The sequence below is a fragment of the Astatotilapia calliptera genome, chromosome 4 (genome assembly GCF_964374335.1).
Source record: "Astatotilapia calliptera chromosome 4, fAstCal68.1, whole genome shotgun sequence".
In the NCBI taxonomy this organism is placed as follows: domain Eukaryota; kingdom Metazoa; phylum Chordata; class Actinopteri; order Cichliformes; family Cichlidae; genus Astatotilapia; species Astatotilapia calliptera.
In genome coordinates this window covers 16,435,841-16,458,778 of record NC_137425.1, presented here as the reverse complement: position 1 = coordinate 16,458,778, position 22,938 = coordinate 16,435,841, and the positions used below count along the sequence as shown (strand labels likewise).

The 22,938-nt window shown below is 40.8% G+C and overlaps 1 protein-coding gene across 2 annotated transcripts in view; it reads left to right on the top strand.

Moving 5' to 3' along the window:
- Window positions 1–22,938, top strand: part of prkcab (protein kinase C, alpha, b) — a 117,928-nt gene that overhangs the window by 39,530 nt on the left and 55,460 nt on the right. The window lies entirely within an intron of this gene.

Below are 22,938 nucleotides of genomic sequence, written 5' to 3'. Positions count from 1 at the left end.
ATGTTTTTGCAAGATGTTATATGTACGTAAATGCTAAAAGCAGCTCATTTTATGCCGTTGCTAGGCAACATGATGTGTCGCAATGTAGATAAGAACCTTCAGGTGCCTGAGATGTACCTGCCAAATTTGGATGCTCAGCTCCTGACGGTTTGGGAGGAGTTCACGGACGAACAGACAGACAGAGAGATTTCTTGTATTGTAAGATCACTGTATTGATTTTACAATAGTGACTATATTGAGTCATTCATCTATTTGTAGTATAAAACATGTGAGGCACTTTTTGTTTGTTTTTTGCATCTACACATCAGGTGTGATAACATTATCCCTCATTGGTCATCTTTTATGGTAAATGGCCTGTATTTATATTCTTTTATTCCTCAAATTGCATGTGACGCTGTCTGGTTCAGGGTGGTGTTGGAACAAAGGTCCCTCGGGGTACAGCATCCTTGTCAGGGGCGCACGTGCGACCCTGCTGTAACAGTTGAACCTCAGCCTCCCCTTTCCGCCGGCCATGATGCGATCTGTCCTTGGTCAAGCACGGCCACACCGCCCGCTGCAAGAAAAACACTGTAAACTCCCCATCCTGTCAAACCAGCTCTTCATCTCCAGCTCTTCATCTTCTTTAAGTGGGCAAACATAATACTCCAATTGGGCTCTGGTGTTCTCACATTTCAGCTTCACCAGACTGAAAGAACTGCTAATGAATGCTCCCTCGCAAAGCCGATTAGAAGACTAGGAGCACTCTCACGCTAATATTCTCTCACAAACTGTAATCAAAAGCTTTGTTTTTAATGACTGCATTGTCTCAAATGCTTGATTAACTCCTGCGACAATACTCTGTGATCAGCACCTCCTCTCGAAAATTTCCGTGTTTTCTTCATTAAATAACATCAAACGCCATTAAAGTGGTTTAAGAAAACATAAACCCAGTACAGTTTGGTGAAAGCGGTTACATCCCAGGCAATCAAGAGAGAAAGAGCACATCTTTAATGCCTGGTGTTCAACTTTTTATTAATGCGGTTACTCTCTGTTGGCTTCTCTTCATCTCGATTTAACTACTTTAACAGTCATTACTCATTTCTCCCACCTTCTGAGGCCCATTGCTCATTTTCTCTAGCACTCCTGGGCTGTTTCCTTGTTATTCATCCATGTATCTCCTCGACTCTGCTCTGTCTTCATGCCTAACTATTCCTCTCTATCTTTCTGTGCTTCTGTTATCTCTCCCTCCCTTTCTCTCGCTCTTGCTAACATGTACACCTACATTGCTAGCTTGAAGTGCTCATTGTGAGTTTTGCCATGTTGTTAGCGCCCATAATCCACCGGCTAGCTTTGGCAAACGGTGAATAGGGTATGAACCTCTTTGAATTTCAGTGATGATACAGGACTTACTCACCGACAGAGCTTTAAAAACCTGCAGAGCACTTCATTTTATTTAATTCCATCAGTTTTTGACACTTTCCTAAATCAGAACAATTTCCATGCATAATAGTAATAAACTAAAGGACCAAGCGGCCAGTTGGTCGGTGGCTTCAGCAAGCGCAGGAAAAAAAAAACTCACACCTTCTCCCTAATGAGTATATATGATTTTACCATCATGCACTAATGCATTAAGAAGTATCTGCGTTTAATAGTGACAATGACTCACTAGCACCTGTTAATCCCTCCCTCTCACCATCACTCCACACACTCCCCCATCTCTGCACCTCAGCTTCTGATTCAGCATGTGTGGTGTCAAGGCTCTCTGAGTCTGGCTTCAGGCTTGGAAACACACACACACACACTCACTGTCACTTTCTCTCTTACTCACACACACATACACCCTAAGTCCCTTTTGCACTGTGGGTTGAGAGTGACCCTTGCACCAGCCTCGGCGTGCGAATGGCGTCATCTGTCCAGCAGATGCTTTGATCCACTCGCAGATTGACATGGAGAAGACAGAGAGATGTTCAGATTAGCATGTGAGTGAAAGGCGCCCTCTCTCTCTTTCCTCTTTCTGTTTCTCATTCAGCACACTGAGGCGTAGGCGGTAAATAGTTCTGTATTATCAGTCAAGGATCACTCTGAAACCTGTGAATGAAGGTGACTCATTCACGGAGAAACAATATGTATTTCACAACCAGATTACATTTTCACAATCGGCCCAGATCTTTGACCAGATCAAGTCTTTTTTGTGATTTCACTTGATTTCATTGACAGATGTGGTTGCTGTGTCTGAGGAGATTATTCTGTTTCTCTCCAACCAGCCTTCTGATATTTATTTTAAGAGTCAGCTCTGCCATCTTTTTTTTTCTCAAGCTGTGCTTCACTTTAACTGTGCACAATCAAAGCCTTTTTAATCTTAGTATATATGACATATCCATCTTATCATCACCCCGTCAGTGCAACCATAATCTTTTTCTCTTGGTGAGTTGTATTATCCTTCCCAGAGACTCAGTGGCAGCATGTAACATTATATTTTTCACAACTGATTGGTTACATAACTTTACCTCTTTTTTAAAAAAAAATTGAAGCTGTAAAATATTTAAATTTTTGAAGTTTGTTTTGCTGACTAACAATTAGAAGCCTTTTTTTTCTGAAAATCTCCCACACTTATTCCGTTATCTAAAATGCTGGTTTTGTTCCAGTTGACTGTTTGTTTCATCTGTAATAAGGTCCATCTCCCAGCTCTGTAAATAAACTTGAGGTAATGTCTGCACAAACAGCTGGATCAAAACTGCCCAAAACACTCTTCTCCCATGCCGTTTCCTAATCTTCTGGGAAAAATCTGACATCATTATCCCGACCAGCTGGATGTTGTCCAGCTTGATGAAATGCGATGATTTATTGACGGATCACGGACTGGACTTACTGCAGTGCTACAGCTGGTAACACCGTGAATGGTGAAAATTTTTGGTGGTGTAGTTGGCGGCTATATTCCAACTCAGTATCACATTAGGATGTGTAAGAGCCATTAATGTCTCTACTGTGATGTGGTTTTATTTTTTACTAGCTTTGATGTCATGTGAGAGTTAAATTTCTTTCTCTTTCCTGCCTCAAGCGAATGCTAAAGACAGATTTGCAGGAATGCAATGCGTTTGTGTCTGTTTGCGTCGGTTTTTACCTGCAGACAGCTTCGTAGTGTGTTGTCTACATGTTGTAGTGGTTTATTGTCACCAGGGGGCAGTGTCACAAACAACAAGTCTCTTGCTTCTGCAGCTGCTGGTCATTTTTTAAAAGTTTCTTTTTCACATTTCTCCCATTTTTTTAACTCCACTGTCATCCTTTTAATTCTCTAGACCACTTTTCAACCAATCAGCATTCCTCCTATGCACGATGTCATTTACTTTGAGCTACGTGCTGTTGGTTTTTATGGGAGGACTGCAAACAGGCACGTGTATGGCAGCATTTGCAAATAAAGACCCTGCCATGCTTGAAGCTTGCAGACTCTGGCTGTGATGCGAATGTGCATGGACTGGTAAACTGGTTGTGACACTGGATGAATCTTAGCCAGCCACCAGAACTACAGAAGGCTGACTGGGGAGAACATTAAACAGTGGGGTAAAGCAAATTAATTCATTCATCTCATTCATCTCCACCAGTTCTGTATAGTGTACGTGCACAGCTTTTTGGCCTAAAGTATGTTGCCACTGTGATGCATTCATGAGACTTTTACAATTCCCACACTCAGAAAGTATCTATGTAAACCAGTAAGGCCAACTTGTACCCTCTGCTCCCCATGACAGCAGCCATCAGTGCTCGGGCTTGTTGACATTCTGACTCTGCTGAAATCTACACTGTAAGGGAGAGCTATTAGCAACTGGCTCTGGTGAAAATGAGGATGGTGTCGAAGAAAGCTGAGAGAGAGAAAAATAATTGTAAGTATGAATTTGCTAGTGAGATCACCACAAGCTCGGTAGTTCTCAAGAAAGAAAAGTGCTTTGTGGATGAGCTAAAACAAGACATTGAGAGGGCTGTGTGTCAGTCAGAATACTTATGTGTGTGCGGGAGACTTGAGCTAATTAATCAACCTGCACACATGACTGTGTGGCACTGAAAGTACACTTGACTTTCTCTGCCTTGGTGTGTGTGAGTGTCTGCTTATTATGCCACAAGAGGTGGATGTAATATCACAAGCACCTGTAGGCAATTCAGCACAAGAAGCGTGTAGTAAATACTAACTGAGGAGTTCATCGTTTTCAGTTTTTGTTGAGACTCTGCAAGTGAAGCATCCATTACTTTAAGTTCATTTAATGTGTTGAAAAGAAAGAAGAGGGATGAGGTGAAATTTAAACTGGAATCATAACTGTGAGTTTCTAATCTGTTTCATTTGATTCTTTTTAAGAGTTCAGTTTTCCCCTCGATCCATTATTCATCTGGTCATGTTTCGGCTGTGTGGCAGGTGGAGGATGGAACCGTATGCAGGACTCCAGAGGGAGAACGTAAACTCAAAAAGGCCACTTTTATTGCTATACTCTTAAACTTGAACATGCAAAAATACAATAACAAAAGAAACTCGAAACCTCAGAGAGAGTACAGCGGTGACACGGACCACACAAGGTGAGAGGGAACACAGCACAGTAAACATGACCAAGAAATGACCAACATTTCGTTCTGGCTTGGTTTTCATCGCATTAGGTGTGACCTTTTGGTCACAAAAATAACACCAACTGTCCTGGTGTTTGTGACACAGGTGCGTGTGTGTGAGGTTTAACCCTTTCTTGTTAACTGATTACAAAACAGCACATCTAAGTCAGTGTTTTTGGAGTTCTGCAAAAGCAATGTGCCAAGTAGTGTAACAGTTTTTGGTAGTGCAACGGGTAAATACGGGGGGTTCTATACATACACTTCAACACTGATGTTGACGACATGACTGTAAGTGCAAAATCACTCACTGCATGCTGAATCCCCCCAGAGATGCTTATGTTGTTAATGTTGCATATATTTGTGCTGGAAAAAAGCCCCAATGTGGCGGGCTTTTTTTTTTTTTTTTTTAATTGGCTGGAGGAGACTACCTGTAGACTGTCATCTTCTTACTGCCTACCTGTATGGAGGAAAAGAGCCAGGGCATCACGACTTAGATGAAAAGAGTCGAGTTTCTGCATGTTTCTGCATCACTTTGACACATTGACAGTTGGTGAGCTGAAACATGGCAAATCCCCTGTTCCTTCCATCTCCTCCCAATGCTGTTGGCAGCTGTGACAGCTGACTGCTTGTTTTTTTTTTGTTTTTTTTTTTTTACCCTGAAAAGTTGCAGTCTCTGTCCTCATACAGTTAGTGTAGTAGCCCAGTTACTCTCGATATCTGTGTTCCCTTTATTCCCTTTTACTGTTACTTACTTAAATTTAAAATTGTCCTTTAATTCACTTTCAAACTCCTGATGTTTTCAGATTTCTTTCTAGCTGCTATACATCACATACATGCCAAAGTGCTTTGCTATAGCATTAGGCTCGTCTGCTGTAGAATACAGTAGCCTACATTTTAGCAGTGTGTCGCCCCATTAGTCTCCCAGCTTCGAGCCATTACCTTCCCATCAACTCAGCTTTGATCTGCAGCAACAGCTGTGTAAGCTAGCCTAACACGCTCGCAACAGAACGTGGCTTACACAATATCAAATCCCTCTACATGTTAATGCTGAAATGCACAGAGAGCAGATTACAGCTTAGAGAGCCGAGCCTCACTCGGTGCGTCAACACGTGCTGCAGAGTTCAGCCCAAGAGCGGGAAAAAGATGATGAATTAACTTGACATATACTCTGTGCAGTATGTAAGAGAGGAAGGTCAAAAAATGAATCTCTGCTGTGTGTCATTAACTCAGCGGAACAGATCGCCTCTTATATTACTGACATCGTGATTATGCAAGGCCATGACACTGAGGGACACGAGGCTGCTCTCAGTCAAAAATCACAATCTGCGTGTTGAGTAGTAAGCAACCTTACTTTAGGCTGAACAGATGTCCCGCACTGAGACAGCCTCTGGTAATTCCACACAGATTGCTCTCAAAGAGAAACCATGTGGAAAAACATTTTTCTACTTTCTGTTTTATTATTATGATTAAACCAGATTTGTTGATTTGTTTTTGGGTTTTCAGCAGTTTTATTGTTCTGTGTCAAACGATACAAATTAAATTTATGCTATTAAGAATGTTAGGTATGTTATTATTGATGAACATATTAGCACATGCATACAAATTTAGAAGATTTTAGTCAAAAATATTCCTTTTATTTGTAGAGACCCTCATGGGAATAAGCATGGGAATAACAAATATGTTCAACAGGTGTGTCGATGTGGTCATCAGTGTTATAACTTTGTCTTTTACAGCAATCTATTAAATCGTGCATAACAGAGTTTGTACAATTCAAAAAAGCTTGAAAGTCAATATTGGGTATGATCACCGTTGTTCTTCATCACAGCCTGAACTTGCTAAAGCTGCTTTCATGTCAATTCAGGTAGTCTTTAGGAACAGTTGTGTTTATAGTGTGTTTGGGATGTCGTGCTAAAAAAATGAAGCTGTTCCTTTCCAGATGGTATCGCATGATGTGTCAAAATCTCACTGGGCTTTTCTGCATTCATAAGCCCATTAATTTTGAGAAGGCCTCAACACCACTGGTTTAAATGCAGCCCCCAAATCCTCCACCATGTTTTACAGATGGCTGTAAACGCTTACTGTTGTACCTCTCTGACTTCATCCATCCATGTTGAACCAAAAAATTTCTTGGCTTTTGTTTGTTTGTTTGTTTTGGGCATTTTTCATATTGCTTAAAAATGTGTCTAAAGATGACATTTAAAATTTGTTACTTGCTAATCTCTCTGTGTGTAGACACAGCACTAGAGTTTGGTCCCTTTTTTATGCTTGAATTATTCATAGGCCAGTGTTAAGTCACCTAATGAATAAAAGGACATGCCATGACAATGGTTAGACATAAAAACTGGACTGAAAATCAGTGAAAAAGCAGCCAAAGTCCAACAAAAACTTAGAAAGACCTTCAGGAAGGCTTTAGAACTATTCTGCAGACCACTTAAAAAATATATAATAACATCTGGCTCTTTCAAAGAAAAAAAAAAAAGAGAGAGAGAGAGATGGCTCAAGACTTATGCACAGGCCTGAATGCTATGTTAATGACATGGTGTGCATGAAACCACGTAGTTTAACTATCAGAATCAAAAAGCTCAATAATCTCAGATGTCTGAACAGCTGGAAAATTTGAGCAATTACATTAGCTGCTGATTTAATTAGAGATATCAAATTGCAATCTGGAGTTATCAGTATCATGCCTGCTTTCATAAGCCCACATGGTAGTTAATGCATTTATTTAGAGCTTGGTGAGGACACCTGAGGTTATCCACATGCTGTCCTTAGGCAGGATTCAGTTTTATACAGAATAGGAGTGTTATGGTACTTCCAAGACCTTCATCTGTATACAGAAAGTGCATGATGGGCATGATAACAGCGTCACTAAGATGCTATTTATGGCTTTTAAACAGCCAGCCTTGCTCACCTAATTGCACAGGAAATGTGTAAATCTCATCTGCAGTAAATGCATTTTATTGATATCCCTGCCATGTTTACACTGTGCTTGAGTGTGAGTGCATAGACACACTTGGCTTTAGAAGTTTTTTTGTTTTTTGTGCTGTTGATATGGTGTGTGAAATAATACATCACACATTGCCTAAATGCAGCGTATGTAAATGTTGGAGTGTGCCAAGCACGGTTTTTACGTGACTCTCCCCACCCTGTTCTGGATAGAGAGGGAAAGCACTCACACAGTGAAGCACACAGTCTGCTTCTCCTCGCCTCCGGTCTCTTTGCCCTTATTATCATCCAGCTCGTGTGCACTAAAAAATGGCCAGCTTACCCAAACACCCTCAGTGGGGCGTCTGTACTGTAGCGCAGCCACCGGCTGACTCCTGCGATTGCCTGCTTCTGTTATAGCAGTGTTGTCCCTGCACAGCAGTAAGTATAGGGAAATTTAGAAGACCTGAGCTAGTAAGCCAATAAGTCAGCACCTCTTACACACTGCATCTTAGTTTCAATGGCAAAAAACTTTCAAAAAGTATGATGGCACAAAAAAGAGGGAAATGAATTTGTATAAATTAGACAGAAATAGTTAAAATGTTTTACTATTATTCTACTACTACTACTCTTCCAATGGTTGTTTATGATATTCCCTATTTTGATATTACATAGTAAATGGTAAATGGCCTGTATTTGTATAGCGCTTTACTTAGTCCCTATGGACCCCAAAGCGCTTTACACATTCAGTCATCCACCCATGCACACACACATTCACACACTGGTGATGGCAAGCTACATTGCACCTGGGGCGCACTGACAGAGGCGAGGCTGCCGGACACTGGCGCCACCGGGCCCTCTGGCCACCACCATAGGCAATGGGTGAAGTGTCTTGCCCAAGGACACAACGACCGGCAACCTTCAGATTACAAGACAAAACCGCCAACTCCTGAGCCACGACTGCCCCACAATAATGAAATGCTTTTGTGTTATTAATTATAGTAGTATGGGGGGGGGGGGGTTGGTTTTGTTTTGTTTTTTGTTTAATTGCCAGCTGAGTAAAACAATTGTGATTTCAAAACAATTCTGAGGCCATTTTACTTGTTACCAGTAAAAACAATATGGTAATAACGTAATATCTTTAAAAATAGTTAAACTACTCTTTTTAAAAACATTTTTAAAGTAAAATTCAGCAGATCAAGCCCAAATGGTAAAAGTGAAAAAATCTTCCTAACAATCTTAGGAAGAGAGATTTTTTTCTTCATAAGTAAAGTTTATTTTTTGTTAGTTGTAGTCCATAGCTAGTTATGTGTACACGTCATCAACTTGTGTTCTCTTCAGTTTTTTATGCTGTCTTTGCAGTTGCAGTTACACCCTTAACCCCTGATTTTCTTGATTTGCTAATAAGCAAGGTTGTGACAAATTGGGGGCTCATCCGGGATCTGGTTGCACAACCTGGCTCGTAACACCCCTACAAAAAAGGTGGACACACTGTTCAGCAGTTTAACAAAGCAATTTTTAAGGTGTGCAAATCAGTAAGATTGGGGTGTAGGACGTGCATGGGTGTAGAAGTGTTTATTGGTGTTGCAAGTGCAAAGAAACTAAAGAGAAACCAAGCTGTTACATGGTATGGTGACAAACAGGTAGTTAAGCGTGAGGCAGAAAGAAGCCAACCATACATTTATAGTCATTTATAGAATGCGGAGCTCAGGTGTTTATAGCTGGCACTACTTGCTGAGCCCTGCCATGCTTGCTAGAAATCTGGAACACATGCAGAGGATAAGGTTGAGACTAACAGTCAGGCGTCGTCACATGTTTTTGTTAAACTAACAGGTATCCAGTGGAGATAAGAAAAAGTGATGTGGCTCCAGAGCTGCTGGACCAGAACTATTATTGCCACTAAAAAATCTCAGTTAATTTGTCTATTTTCTGTTATGTTTAGCTAGATAAAACAGCAAATGTGGCTCTAACAGCTGAATAAAGCAACACCAACTGTCTTCTTTCGAAAGACAACATATTTAATAATGTGATTATGCAACACCGCTGCGTTTGTGTTTTCACTTCTGCTGTATACTTGTTCATACTCCGGAGCATGTATGATAAGTGGCACTTCCTTCTACTTATTAACAGTTATTAGCTCATTAAAATCTGCTTACAGGCGGAAAATGACAGAAGCCTCCTTCCTAAATAAACCCCCAAGACCTGAAGAGGAAAGCAAGCACGGGAGGTGGAAATTAGTGCGAAGTAATTATGAAGATGGCAAAGATTTACTACAGAGTTTCAGAATAACAGCTGTGTTACTGCTAATAAAGTTCTAAAACTCTGAAAAATTATAGGCGTAACTAAAAGCTACATAATATCAGTGGACACAGAGATTAAATCCTCAGACTTGTTTCATCCCACACAGCTGGTACGTTATTTACAGGACGCTTGGTTTCAAATATTGTTTAGATTAAAGAGTCAATGAGCTAATGACGATACATTTCCCCTGAACAGTTCTTCCAGCTTTGTGTGACCAACGCATTTGTTATGGAGGGTAATTAAAGCGTGATCATCTTGAAGATTAACACAGATATTATATCAGCACAAATGGAAGGATTCATCTTCCTTATTAACATGCAATGCATGGCCCATATGTGCGGCTTCCTCTTGGAATTTTAATTAATGTGGCTAGGTCATGGATGAGAATTAATTTTCTCCTTTTAATAAGAGGAAATCGAAAGCAGAGAAACGTGTTTGCCCAGAGTGCAGCTGCTTTTGAAAAAAGAGAAATATTCACATCCAGATTAGTGGGTTGCCGTACCGGGGGCCTTGGGCTTTTAAAAGTAGCCTGAAAAGTTAGAGAGGTAGCTAATGTGAGATGCTCACAAGAAATGAAGGGTGGGAAAAAGGAACTATGGAAGTCGAGCAACGATGGGAAACATAGGCTAGAAAGGGAATGTCTACAGTGTTGTTGTTTCTCTAAACGAAAGGCGAAATGGAGCAAGGCGCCTGTAAGCTGGAGGGCTTTCTGCTTGTGGGAAGATGGAGGGGAAAGGAAGGGTGTAATGGGGGAGACAAAAGGAGGAGAATGTGGTTTATAATATGCTGTTTGTGTCAAAAGGACAATCCTTACCAGGCTGTGATGAGCAAGAGGAGGAGCAGTAATCAGGGCACAATGGAGATACAGGCAGACGGTAGTATAATTAGCGTGCCTGCAAATGGGCCTCATGGAGACCCCACATGGTCCATGACTGGCCTTAGCATTCCCTCATACATAAACATACTGGCAGTTACTGTAAAGACTGTATGATGTTATGTCAGTACAGTTTATGATGATATGTGACTTTAATTGGCATATTTCTGCTAGAAACATCTAATCAGCCACTCACATGGCAGCTGTCCAAGGTATGTGGACATGATCAAGGTTCAAACGTAGCTTCAGAATGTAGAAAGCAAAGGTGATTTCAGGTGACTTTGAACATGGCATGGTTGTTGGTGCCACACTTGCTGGTCTGAGTATTTCAGGAAGTGCTGATCTGCTGGGATTTTGATCTCAGAGGTCAGAGGAGAATGGCCAGACTGCTTCAAGCAGATACGAAGGCAACAATATCTCAAATAACCACTTGTTACAATCACAGTGTAGTGGCTTTCGTAGGGTCTTCCTTGAAGTAAGCAACTTGAAATAAAACTATAAAGAAAGCTCAAATCATTTCAGACACGTTCCTTGAACATCACAATGAGTTCAGTGTACTGAAATGGCCTTTGCAGTCACCATTTGTCAATCTAATAAAGCACCTCTGGGGTGTCATGGAACAAAAGATTCTCTTTATGGATGTACAGCTAACAAATCTGCAGCGACTGTGTGATCAATATGGACCAGAATCTCTGAGGATTGCTTCCAGCACCTTGTTGAATTTATGTCATGAAGATTTAAGGCAGTCCTTTTGATATATATATTTTCCATTTTCACAGTTATTACCACAAACATGGTAAAGCTGCCACATTTCATTAGATAATGTGGACTGTATCTATTTATATATAGACCATAACATTCAATCAATAAAAGACAGATGCATGTGTGGCCCCTCAGCTGCGGTCATGAGCGGGCGAGGAAACTGTGTAAAAGGTTACTGTTTTAAATCAGTAAATCATTACTGTCTGTACTGTTTATTAGTTGCCATGACCACTTGGTTGCATTGCTTTTAAATTATTTATGCAAGTTTTAGATTGTTTTTTTTGTCTCAGTCAAGTACACACACAGTAACACACCCACACAGATACCTGCCCCAGTTATGTCAGTCTGAGCCAGTGCTTGTGGCTGCAATGTTACTGAAGAGACGAGTCGCTCAGAAAGGTAGACTGTCGAGGAGTTTAGCCTCCCCGACATGCTTGCATCTCTTGGGTCGAGACTCTGTGTCATTGTGCCCCTTTGTACTCTTCACACTAACCTGGTTTGATCTCTGTTAAGTTGGACTTTCTCTTCCTTGAGAGGTTGGTCCATTTTGGGGGGTTTTCAGATGCCACTTTTGTAGAGGACTTCAAAGTGGCTAATAGAAACTCTGACCTTTTTAAATGGGTTATTTATTTTCCATTATGCTGATTGCATCAGGGAACCTCCATTGCCCGAGTTCACCAACCTGGATAAAAACTTTTGAGGTGTGCAATCCAGCAGTCTCCTCAGATAACAGCAAAATCGTTCTTTTTCTTTTGCTCTAAGACACTTACTCAGTCTTTAATTATTCCAAACACACAAGCACTCATCAGTGGATGTAATTGCCGAATGAACGGGAGCTCATTTAGTGCAGACAGACTAAAGATTGTGCCAGATCCTGCTCCCCACTGAGGTGAAGGGTAGAAGATGAATAGTCATAAAGCCTGCAGTCTCAGCAGGTGAAAGACTTGGAGTGGCCTGTTGGGAAGTCTTCGAGACGAGGAAGCTAACTACTGAGCCTAACCTGATTTAATAACTTAATGACAGTGCATGAACACTTCACTGCTGAGCGTAATTTCATAAAGATCAAATTGAGTTTCGCCATTGATGATTAATGTGCACAACAACCTGGATTGCGGAGAGATTTAGTATTATCATATGTTCATTTCTTATTCAGATGTCGCTGTCATGGCTCTGTTGGCATCCAACAAATTCCACACTGATATCAAGACTCATTTTGTTGCCTGACATTAATAAACTAGAACATTGAGTCTGGATTCAGGTTCAGTTTTCTCATGATGAATGCATACGTGCTTACTTAACCATCAGACGTCTGTAATTCTGTAAAGATCTGAATCCCAACCTTCATGCATCTTTCTCGTCTCCCTTTCCTTTGACCTCATTCATCACGTTTTCTTCAGGTTCATCACTTCTTCCTGCAGCTCCTGCAATTTGCTTTTATTGCCGTTCAGTCATCATGAATGCGACCGCAAACACTGACCAGGGACATAAGACTTGCTTTGCTGTCATAAAGTCAACACTCACGCACACACAAACACTCGGTGCAGGTGTGTGCTGTCTTTATCTCGCTCTGCCTTCAGCGTCTCCTGCATGTGAAAAGCATTTGGTCAGCAGCAGCAAACATTTCTGCCTATCCAGCACAAGACAGGAAATATGAGAGGAACTTAAAAACTTGCTTTGATCTGTGCGTTTATATTAATAACTGGAGAAAATGGGGTGCACGTAAAGTGAAAGGTGTTACTCTTCATCATGAACCCACTGAGAAGTATTCACAGAGTTCCCCGGTGGAGCCTTTCAGCATCTTTCAGGACTGCATTATACCTGCTCTAATTCATTAATTTCATTCAATGAAGCTGCCATCACCCTGGTATTGCTCATATTGTTTATTTCTTAGTTATCGGGTGTCAGATGACCCAAAAGCTGTGGGTTTTTATTAGCTCACTGCCACAGTAAGATTTTAGTAGAGCATCTGGGTTACGCTTGGTCATAACTCATAAATGTTGCACTGCAGATTTGTTTTTTTATATCCTCCAAATGGCTCGATTTGCCTCGAGCAGTGATGACTCACAAATGACAAAATTAATTGCAAGTAAAAATCTATTAAGAGCGCTTCAGAGGAAACATTTTAGCCAATGGAAATGTGCAGAGGCAGCAGTGTCGCCTCACACCAAGGTCCTGGGTTTGACTCCACTGGCCGGCCTGTGCGGTGTTCGCATGTTCTCCCCGTGTCTGTGTGGGTTTTCTCCGGTACTCCTGCTTCCTCCCATAATCCAGAAAAATGCATATGAGTTCTCCAGTGATAGCTGGGATATTACAGAGTGACCCTAAATTGGTTTGGCCTGCTGTCTCAAACAAATAGTTAATTTCAGGATAATAACACAAAGCACTTCCATTCCTGACTCTTACTGTCTATCAGTGATCTTGAGTGAAGCCACTAAGGCAGCAACTTGTTGCCATCTCCTGTGCTTTTGAGTGTCCGTCTTCTTATTCAGCATGTAAGGATAAACTTGTCTATGATACCTAAGGTACAAAAAAACTAAATCGCTCATCAGTATTGAATCATAAACTAAACATATAACTCCATTAGCACTCCTGAATGGTTTCAGCCATTGCTGCTTTCACCACACTTGCCTCCTTTAGCTCTTTAAGCTACACAACAACTTGTCTAGTTAGCATGTCATTGCATAACACACCTTAGCGTAGCAGTCTCTCCTTGGCTATTAGGGTTCAGTGGTCTTTTTCCTTAATCTGATCATCCCATTATCCTGGTGCTCCATTACCAAAAGTCGATACCATTATTAGCTCTTGAGGGAGTCATAAATAAACAAAGAGAATATTGTATATCCTCCGATTTTATTGCATTATCCCAGTGAAATACAATTGAATATCCATTGATGTATATGAAAACAGCCAGATGAATGTTAATGCTATAAAGCGTAGGCAGCGTAATCAAACAACAACACTGATGCCCAGGAGACTCAACAATAAGCCATATTAGCTTCCCTGATGAGCCTATTTAACTTGGGAACATACTCCAATGTGCTGTCCTGCACTAATGTCACTTTGCAGGCTACAAAGCTAAATATATGGTTAGCAAGAATGCAAAAGTGCATGTACCTGCATGCTCTACAGATATTGTTGTGGAGCTTTGAAATCACTGTTAATAACACGCAGTCTACTGCTTATTTACTTTTCAAACTGCCTTTGTCAGTCAAGCACAGACTGTACATGTCAGCTTGTGACACTTCCCCCAAAACATAAGCAACTCTTATCCCACATCGAATGGCACATTAACAACACACTGATGTTGCTGTAACTAAAAAATGCAGTAACTAAATGTCATTCAAACTTGATTCTGCCTTAATGTATCCTAAAATAATGTCAGTGGGATATGGGAAACTTAATAGACTTAATATTGTTTATTCAGCTGCTGAGATAAATAAGATCAACAACAAACACTGAAATGCCCCCTTTATTGTTAATAAGAACTTGACTAAGGTGAAAGCATAAATATAGTATTATTTAGCACTTCAAGATAATGAAGTCAGGCAATTGAATTTATTAGATGAATAAATTCAAAGTTCTATGAATAATTTATACACCCACAGTATATGAGGTGTGTGTGTACTTGCATTCATTAGCGTATGAGCCTCTGCATCTACTCATACCTCCTTCTGCCTGTGTGTGTGTGTGTGTGTGTGTGTGTGTGTGTGTGTGTGTGTGTGTGTGTGTGTGTGTGTGTGTGTGTGTAATTGCAGACCGGCTGGTAAAAGGTGTGTGTTTGCAGGCAGACGGCAGCCAGGGAGCTGACCTATTCCGTAGAATGGAGGCGGAGGCAGCTCAGTGTTTAATGTCACCACCAGGGAGGGACCACAGGAGAGATGGGGAAGGGGGCGGCGGGGGGTGTTGTAGGTTTATTGCTGCATTTTAGTCCAAAAATACATGTTCTTTTCCCCCGTGGATGATGATCTTTAAAATCGGCTAAGAGGTGTCACGTACCAGCTTCGCTTTCATGAAAATGACTCACAACCTGTTGACTTGTTTACTGTAATAAGGCCTTCGCTTATTAATGCATCATTCACCTTGACGGACCCTTCACAGCATGCCCGCAATACATGCTGAGACATTTAAAATTATCTTAAAGCAAATATACTTGACTAAAACTTCCATGCGTTCAGCTATAAACAGAAATACTATTTTGGGCTCCAAAGCAGTTTGTTTACATTCATTATTTCCACTGCTTATGTCTAATTATTTAACCAAACCAGTGCATGATGTCTCTAACAGGTCTTTCTAACCATTTGTTCTTATTTTCAGAGCTAAAATGCTGTTGTTTTTTACAGAGCCACTGGTTTCAAAGAGATAGGTCTCACCATTGCCTAGGTGCTTATCACTCAACACCCCTTGGCATTGCACTTAAAAGCCTTGAGGATTGTTTTTAGTGTGCAGGGCTTCTAAACCTAACCAAGCAGCAAGTGGAAATCAGAGTAAAAAAAAAAAAAGGTGTGGAAGTGAAACTAATGAGCGATCGAAAACAAAGTGAAACAGAGATCCAAAATGGGGAATGAATCACTGTCTCCTGGGAAATGTCTCACTTAAGCCAGCACCAATGCTCCTGTCATCTAATGAGGACATTGTTTTTTTTCCCCGCCTTAATAATGTGCTCTCCACTGCTGATAATGCCATCGTTCCTGTGTGTATTGTGTGTTTCCTGTGACTTCTAATACACCAGAATGTGTCCCCCTCGCGCTGTACAATAAAATTATGTCAGCTTCCACATACTCCCCTTCCTTGGCACTTTTGACCATAACAAGTCTATATTGGCACTTTTATGTAAAAACTATACCAACTTAAGGTCCTCTTTTCTTCTTATCTTTAAAATCTTACCACATAATTATTTATCAGCTCAGAAACTTAAACCGTATTTTTGCATCAGTTTCTGAAGGCTTTGTTAGCTTGGTAGGAAAGATTGGTAATGTAAGATATTTTATACTTTGCCTTTGCTGCTAAGAGATAAAAATCACGGTTTTCGCAACGGTAAGAAGTCTTGGACCAGTAAGTGTATTAGGCTTAGCAAAGTGGCTATCTAAGATCTAAATCTCCAGCTAAAACAGGGCCATCGATTTTTCTCCTGAAGCAGCAGGGGTGAGATGTCATGCTGAGGTCTCTCAAACAAAGCCATCATGATTTGTGCTGCTCCACTAGGGATGTCACCTTATAGGTCTTTCCTTCTCTCTTAGCTTCCCTCCTCTCCTCCTCACCTCACTTCTGGGTTCACTTGAAGAAGATTACCTAATGCTGTATTTAAAAAAAAAAAAAAAAGAAGTTTCGTTGTCTGTGGCTGCACCTCATAGGAACATTTAGGCATTTAAAGGTTATATGAGTGCGTATGTGTGTGCAGATATGTGTGTTTGTCCATGTGCTGCTTTTTGTGCTTTAGCTCTTTAAGTGTGTGTGTGTGTGTGTGTGTGTGTGTGTGTGTGTGTGTGTGTGTGTGTGTGTGTGTGTACCTTCAGTATTTCGCCAGGGGATATTTGGGCTTTGGGGGAGTTATATGACTCAAGACTGTCTCCCCAGAGAACAGACACAATTGCCGCCCTACTTTATAGTCTCAGGTAGAGCACAGTGACACATCTGGCATTTGCATAGCTACTGAGTTGCACCATTTTACAAAAAGAAATAAGTGAGATTTGCTTTTCCTCTACTGAAGATTAGGCCTTCTGCTGGGGAAAGGATGTGTGAGCAGATGGGAAATACTTCAAGAAGATGAAACTGGTCACATCTCCCTTTCTTTGTAGTTCTCTGTCTTCTGGATCTCTTTTTAGAACAAAGGTGTCATGGCCAAATAAATGGCCAAAGATGTGAATAAAATTAGTTCTCGTCAGGGTGCGGTTGTGGCAGTAGATGATGATAGTGATTTCGGTCAGCCTCTTATGGTGATTTTTTTTTATACCTTATTTCTCTTGAGATTCATTTTAAATTTAATTTCGGTCACTATATTTTCATTTAACTAACCCCTGCTTTACAGATGTGTGGGTCATGGGCAAACACAAATAACTTTAAGGAAAGTGGCTAATGCTGCTTTAATGGTGCAAGTTAATTTCACTCCACCGTGCCCTGGAGATTTCATGATTGGTTCAGTTTGTCTGCCTGTTTGATGGTTTTTAGCAGGTTTACTCAAAAAGTTATGGACATATTAGCATGAAACTTCTACCAAAGGTGGGGCTTGGCACGACTTAAAAAATGATTACATTTTGGAGTCCTTCCAAATCTAGGACGGAGTTGTCAAACATATGGCCTGGGGGCCAGAATCGGCCTGGCAAAGACTCCACTTGGGCCCACTGGTCAGCTTTGGAAATCACAGAAATGTTCCTTTTTTTTTTCTTCTTCTTCTTTTTTTTTTTTTACAGTGAATCCACAGCAGAAGGGGAAAAAAAGAGATTTGTTTTCTAAATTAACTAAAACTTTATTTTAAAATTACAGGACAGTATGGGCAACAAACTACCAGATATTTTTCTGTAATTTTACACATTTGTCATGTAGTTTCACAGGTCCGGCCCCCTTAAAATCAAAGTCGGCTGTATGATGTCAAATGAGAGTGACACCCTTGATTTAGGGTTTTTGGGCATGGACTATGCACGACTTTTATATCTCACCAGGACAGCAGCAGCTGATACTTTAAGCAGTGCTGCTGCTGCAGCGTTGCGCCTCATCGTTAGGTCCCTCCTCCTAGGCTACAGACTTGTTTCAGTATGTGCTTACGTCTGCTAACCATGAGCACCTGACATGGAGACAAAATTAGGTGGCCATTGCTATTTGTCTCTCGTCACAGTTGCACACTGGCCAGTTTCTCTTGCACCCAGTCATAGCATGTTATTCGCTTCATGTGTGACTGCTCATAACATTTCAGCTTGGTGTTCACCTGCTCGCACTGTTGTTTTCCCTTGCTTTCAACCTAACCTGTTATTTTCTTGGTTGCCAACTTCCTCTGCCGGTCGGTGCAAACATGCTGATGCAGGCCCTACACCCCACGGTGGCCCCATCTCGAGCAGTGACGAGAGGAGCAACACAACCCTCCCTAACTATTACTGTGGGTGACTCATCCAACACCAACACAGGAAGATGAGGAGGAGGATACACAGGAGACAAAAACCACCCGCTTGAGTTGTCACTTTAAATGCACCGAGCTGTTGGGGATCCTCCATAAGAGTGAATCCCAGGCTTTTCAGGAGTGGGAGGACGTCAGTGGGACACCTTACACCGTGCATTCTTTCAAATTGCATACTAACTACTTTCTCATTTATCTTCTTCCAGACTTTTTTCTGTTTTGCCTTGAACTTGTTTTTCTTATCTGGTTTTACAAAACATCTCGTCTCTACTCACTACTACTTTTACCTTCCTTTGCCCCCTCCACACCTCCCATCACACCACATTCCTCCTTTTCCCTCTGTCACTGTAAGCACAGAAGCCCTGTGGCCTCATTAAGCTGTCACTGATCCCTCCTGCTGTGGCTGAGACCATTGGATCATTAGTCAGCCCTGTCTAAGACACCCAGCTTGACAAGAATAGCCTCTAATAGTCTCCAAATATCTGAATCACAATCAAGTCTGAGCAGGCGCTGCCGCTTTCCCCACCTTGACAAATAATCGATGAGCTCAGCCGTAGAGTATTAACATCGATGTCTGAAATATTCATGCGCTCACACAAGAGCTGCGCAATTGGATATTTGTGTCATGAGTGGGTTGATAATGTGTCATGTGTGTGTCATCTAAGAATGCCAATAATTATTTATCTTTGAAATATTAAGGCGATCACACCTCATGCAATAGATTGGAGGGTTAGCTACTGAACCAAGACTCCACGTCCATATTGTTAAAAGGAAAAAAATTGACAGTGGCATTCAAAAATATTGATTAGTTCAATAATTATTTTCTTGATTAACTGTGTGTGTCAGTTGTAGAGTCACAGATTTCTAAAGTTCAATGTGACATTTTCACATCAGCATTCTTTTTCCCGAGTTCAAAACTGCTGATGTATCTTTTTAACCTGATAGCTCCTTAGTGATCATCCACTATTCTCACAGCTGATGTGAGAACAGCTCTGATAAAAGCTACCCAGCATTCGCACACTCTACATCACCTCATCCCAAACCAATCTTCCAGAGAGTGAGACCGGGTCTATCATCTGCTCTGTGCTATGTGTGAGAAAGAAAAAATGAACACAATTTCCTGGCCTCACTCTTCCAAAATTGTTAGGAGTTCATGTGTGAAAACAGATACAGATGTAGTTTGCTGTAAGATGTATGAAAAAAGATCTGTAGAAATCAGTAGTGATGGATAATGATTGCTAAAAGGAAAGGTATTGTTGTACTGATAGAATCTACACAGTAAAAAAATAAATCTACACCAAACAGAGATTAAACATTTAACAAACATCTAATAAACATAAATTATTAGCTAAATTAGGCAGAGTGAAATATCCCTCACTGAGACCAAAAATTATGATCAAGTATCTAAAATGTTTGTATACTTTAGCTGTAACCTGGTCTTAATGGTTTTAGATCCTATGAAAAATTATGTTGTGGTAACATTTTGGTGGACTTAGTACAGTACTTACCTCCTGTGTTTTTCACTTGGTTGGATGTTGTTAAGGTTTTTGGAACTTTTTTACCCTTTAGTTTTCAGGGTCAAGGTCAGAGGTCAAGTTTTCTGAAAACCTTGTGAATGCGATAACTCAAAAACAAGGTGACATACTGTAGGATTTTCAAATTGATACCGTACGTGAGTCTACTGGGAGGCTGAGAAGTAACACTGATAATTCCCAGTATTTTTTATTGTATAATGGAAAGAATTCTGTGATCATCTGCCACTGTTATCTTCTGTAAATGGCTTCACAAGCATGTTCTGTATGTAATGGATTTGCTTTAGGCCTAGAGACCACTCTGCAATCATCTAGCAACTGTTGGAGGCAGTCACTGGTAACTGTTGTGAAATTATTTGCCTCATTAATTCAGTGCAAGAGACTAGTCAGTGCCCCCCTGGTAACAACTAGCTGCTAGACAAAGGTTGGAAAGTGGTTGCTAGCTTTAGCGAGAATGAAATTGGTTGCCAAGAGTGATATGTTGTTGCACTGAAAACCTCCTTGTGATTGCTTTGGCTATTAGCAGGTTGCCGCGGTTACCAGTAGTTTGCATGGAAGACAGAGTGGTCTGCAAACACTTGGCAGCGACTCGTTCAGCTGTGAAACCGTAAAAGAGGCAACACAAGCTGGAAATGGAGAATGTTTGCCTTAAAACTAAAAGTTCTGCCTTTCGAAACGCGCACACCAGGTTCGTCGTAAGCAGACGCCTTAAAAATGCAAATACCCATACATATATTCAACTTTAGACCTTTTGCCTGCTTAACTGATGAAGATGTAACAAACAAACAACCATTACCTACCTATGAAATACGCTTCTGGGCTGTGCAGAACTGGTGAACCCAAACATATACAGACAAGGGGAAGGCAGGGTCATTTATTGTTATAGGAAAGAACAAAGACAGAAAGAGAGTCATTCTAGAAGTGGCAAAAGGTCAGGCTGACCTAGAATGGGATGTTCGAGGGGAGTCTAAGGCTGATGTGACATTTTGAGTCAGTTGCCCAATTATCTCTGGTTCACTGAAAAAGAGTGGGCTATAAATAAAATATGCTATTCTCAAATAACAAAACATATCTAAGGATCAGAACATATATAACATCTATAACTGCAGATCTATCTCTAGTAGAGTGCAAAGGCATAGGTCAAGGGTTCATTTCATATCACCAGTGATATGCCCCTACATCTAATCACGTATGCATAAGCCAGCTGAGGATGTTCCCATATCTCTAACACCTCGTGGATTAAAACCCCACTGACAGCTGTTGATCTTTTGGCTTCATCCTTATGATGCATAACTCTTAGATGACCTGAAAGCTTTCAGTTAGCCGGTCATTTGTAAGCTGGATATGGCAGCAGTGTGGTTGGGAGGAGAGCTGCACATTCAGCAGTTGTACTGAGGAAAGACAAAGATGCAGAGAACAGCTGTGTTGCTTATGTAATTGCAGAGAGTAAATGGTACGCACATAGACAATCAAGTGGCGCGGCGCTAATCATCAGCTTTTTGGACGCTGGACAGAAACATCAGGGGCCAAAGTGGTCTCTCTGCCAGCTACAGGGCATCTGACATAATCCTCACTCACACATGTTAGTGCATGCAAGATGATCGCAAACACACACACACACACACACACACACACACACACACACACACACACACACACACACACACACACACACACACACACACACACACACACAGCCTGAATGTCACAGGGTTTAGTACACACACACAGCCAGCATAAGGAAGGACAAACAGAGCATCTGTTTACACATTTACATGTCAAACACACGACAAACTAGATCAGAATTCTCTTCGCTTTAGAAAATGTAAAGCAGATTTTTTCTTTACTTTAAATCCCATATATATACAACAGTCTGTAATGGATTTGTATGTGTATCTTAAGCATTTTTCATGAAATATAATCACTGTGGTGACCCAGGTTTTATTCAATTACAGGGAAGATAATAACTTTTTCTTTTAATTTATTAAACTGCATTCCAGTTCTCTGCTGAAGACCAAGTGCCGTTAATGCAAAGGCATTTTAGGTAAATATTAAATTTTCAAAAACTGTTCAAACAAAACAAAATATCTGTTTTTTTGTGTGCATTGTACTAAAGTACAGTTCTCTGGGCTTCAATATGCTTTTGTGTCAGTCAATTCTAAATTGTAATCTGCAGTCTTATATTCTTATACTTATATATTCACTGTTACATGCGGGCTGCCCTTGTGCTCATCATGTAGGCAGGTATTAGAAACTAGTACCCAGCTAGATGTTGACTGTGTCTGCTCAGCGTTTGTGGTGCACGGTGTTTTTAGAGCTTTGCCTGGAGATGAGAAACCAACACACTGCCAGTAAACCACAACGGTGACTTTGCATCAGGGCAAAGAAACAAAGAGATGAATCTGTGTATAAATCTCTGTAAAGCAAAGATGAGATACAGATTCATCATTTTCTGCAGGTTCATCACTATGAGCGACCCCTTTCACACTGTCACATTGTTTTCTCTATTACATTTTATGCTTAGTTATTATAAAAATATCGGTTATAGCCATTTTCAGTCGTTCATTTGAGTGACAAATAGGATTGGATACCTGTATTTTTATTGTGCCTCCTACAGAAAATAGTACTTTGTGTTTAGAAAGAGTGTGTGTGTGTGTGTTCACACATGAACATGTGTACACTCTCCTTAGTTGTGAAAGTGCAGCTTCTTCTTTTCTGTTGTTTATATTGTGCGATGGTTAAATATAGTTTCCGTGTGAGATGGCCACCTGGGGCCCGTCCTGCTTGGATTCAGTGGCGATGTTGCAGTGATTAACGGGCAGGTATGTTAACAGCCAGTTGTCCTGTTCTCCTGCAAGTGAAAGCTTTAATAAACA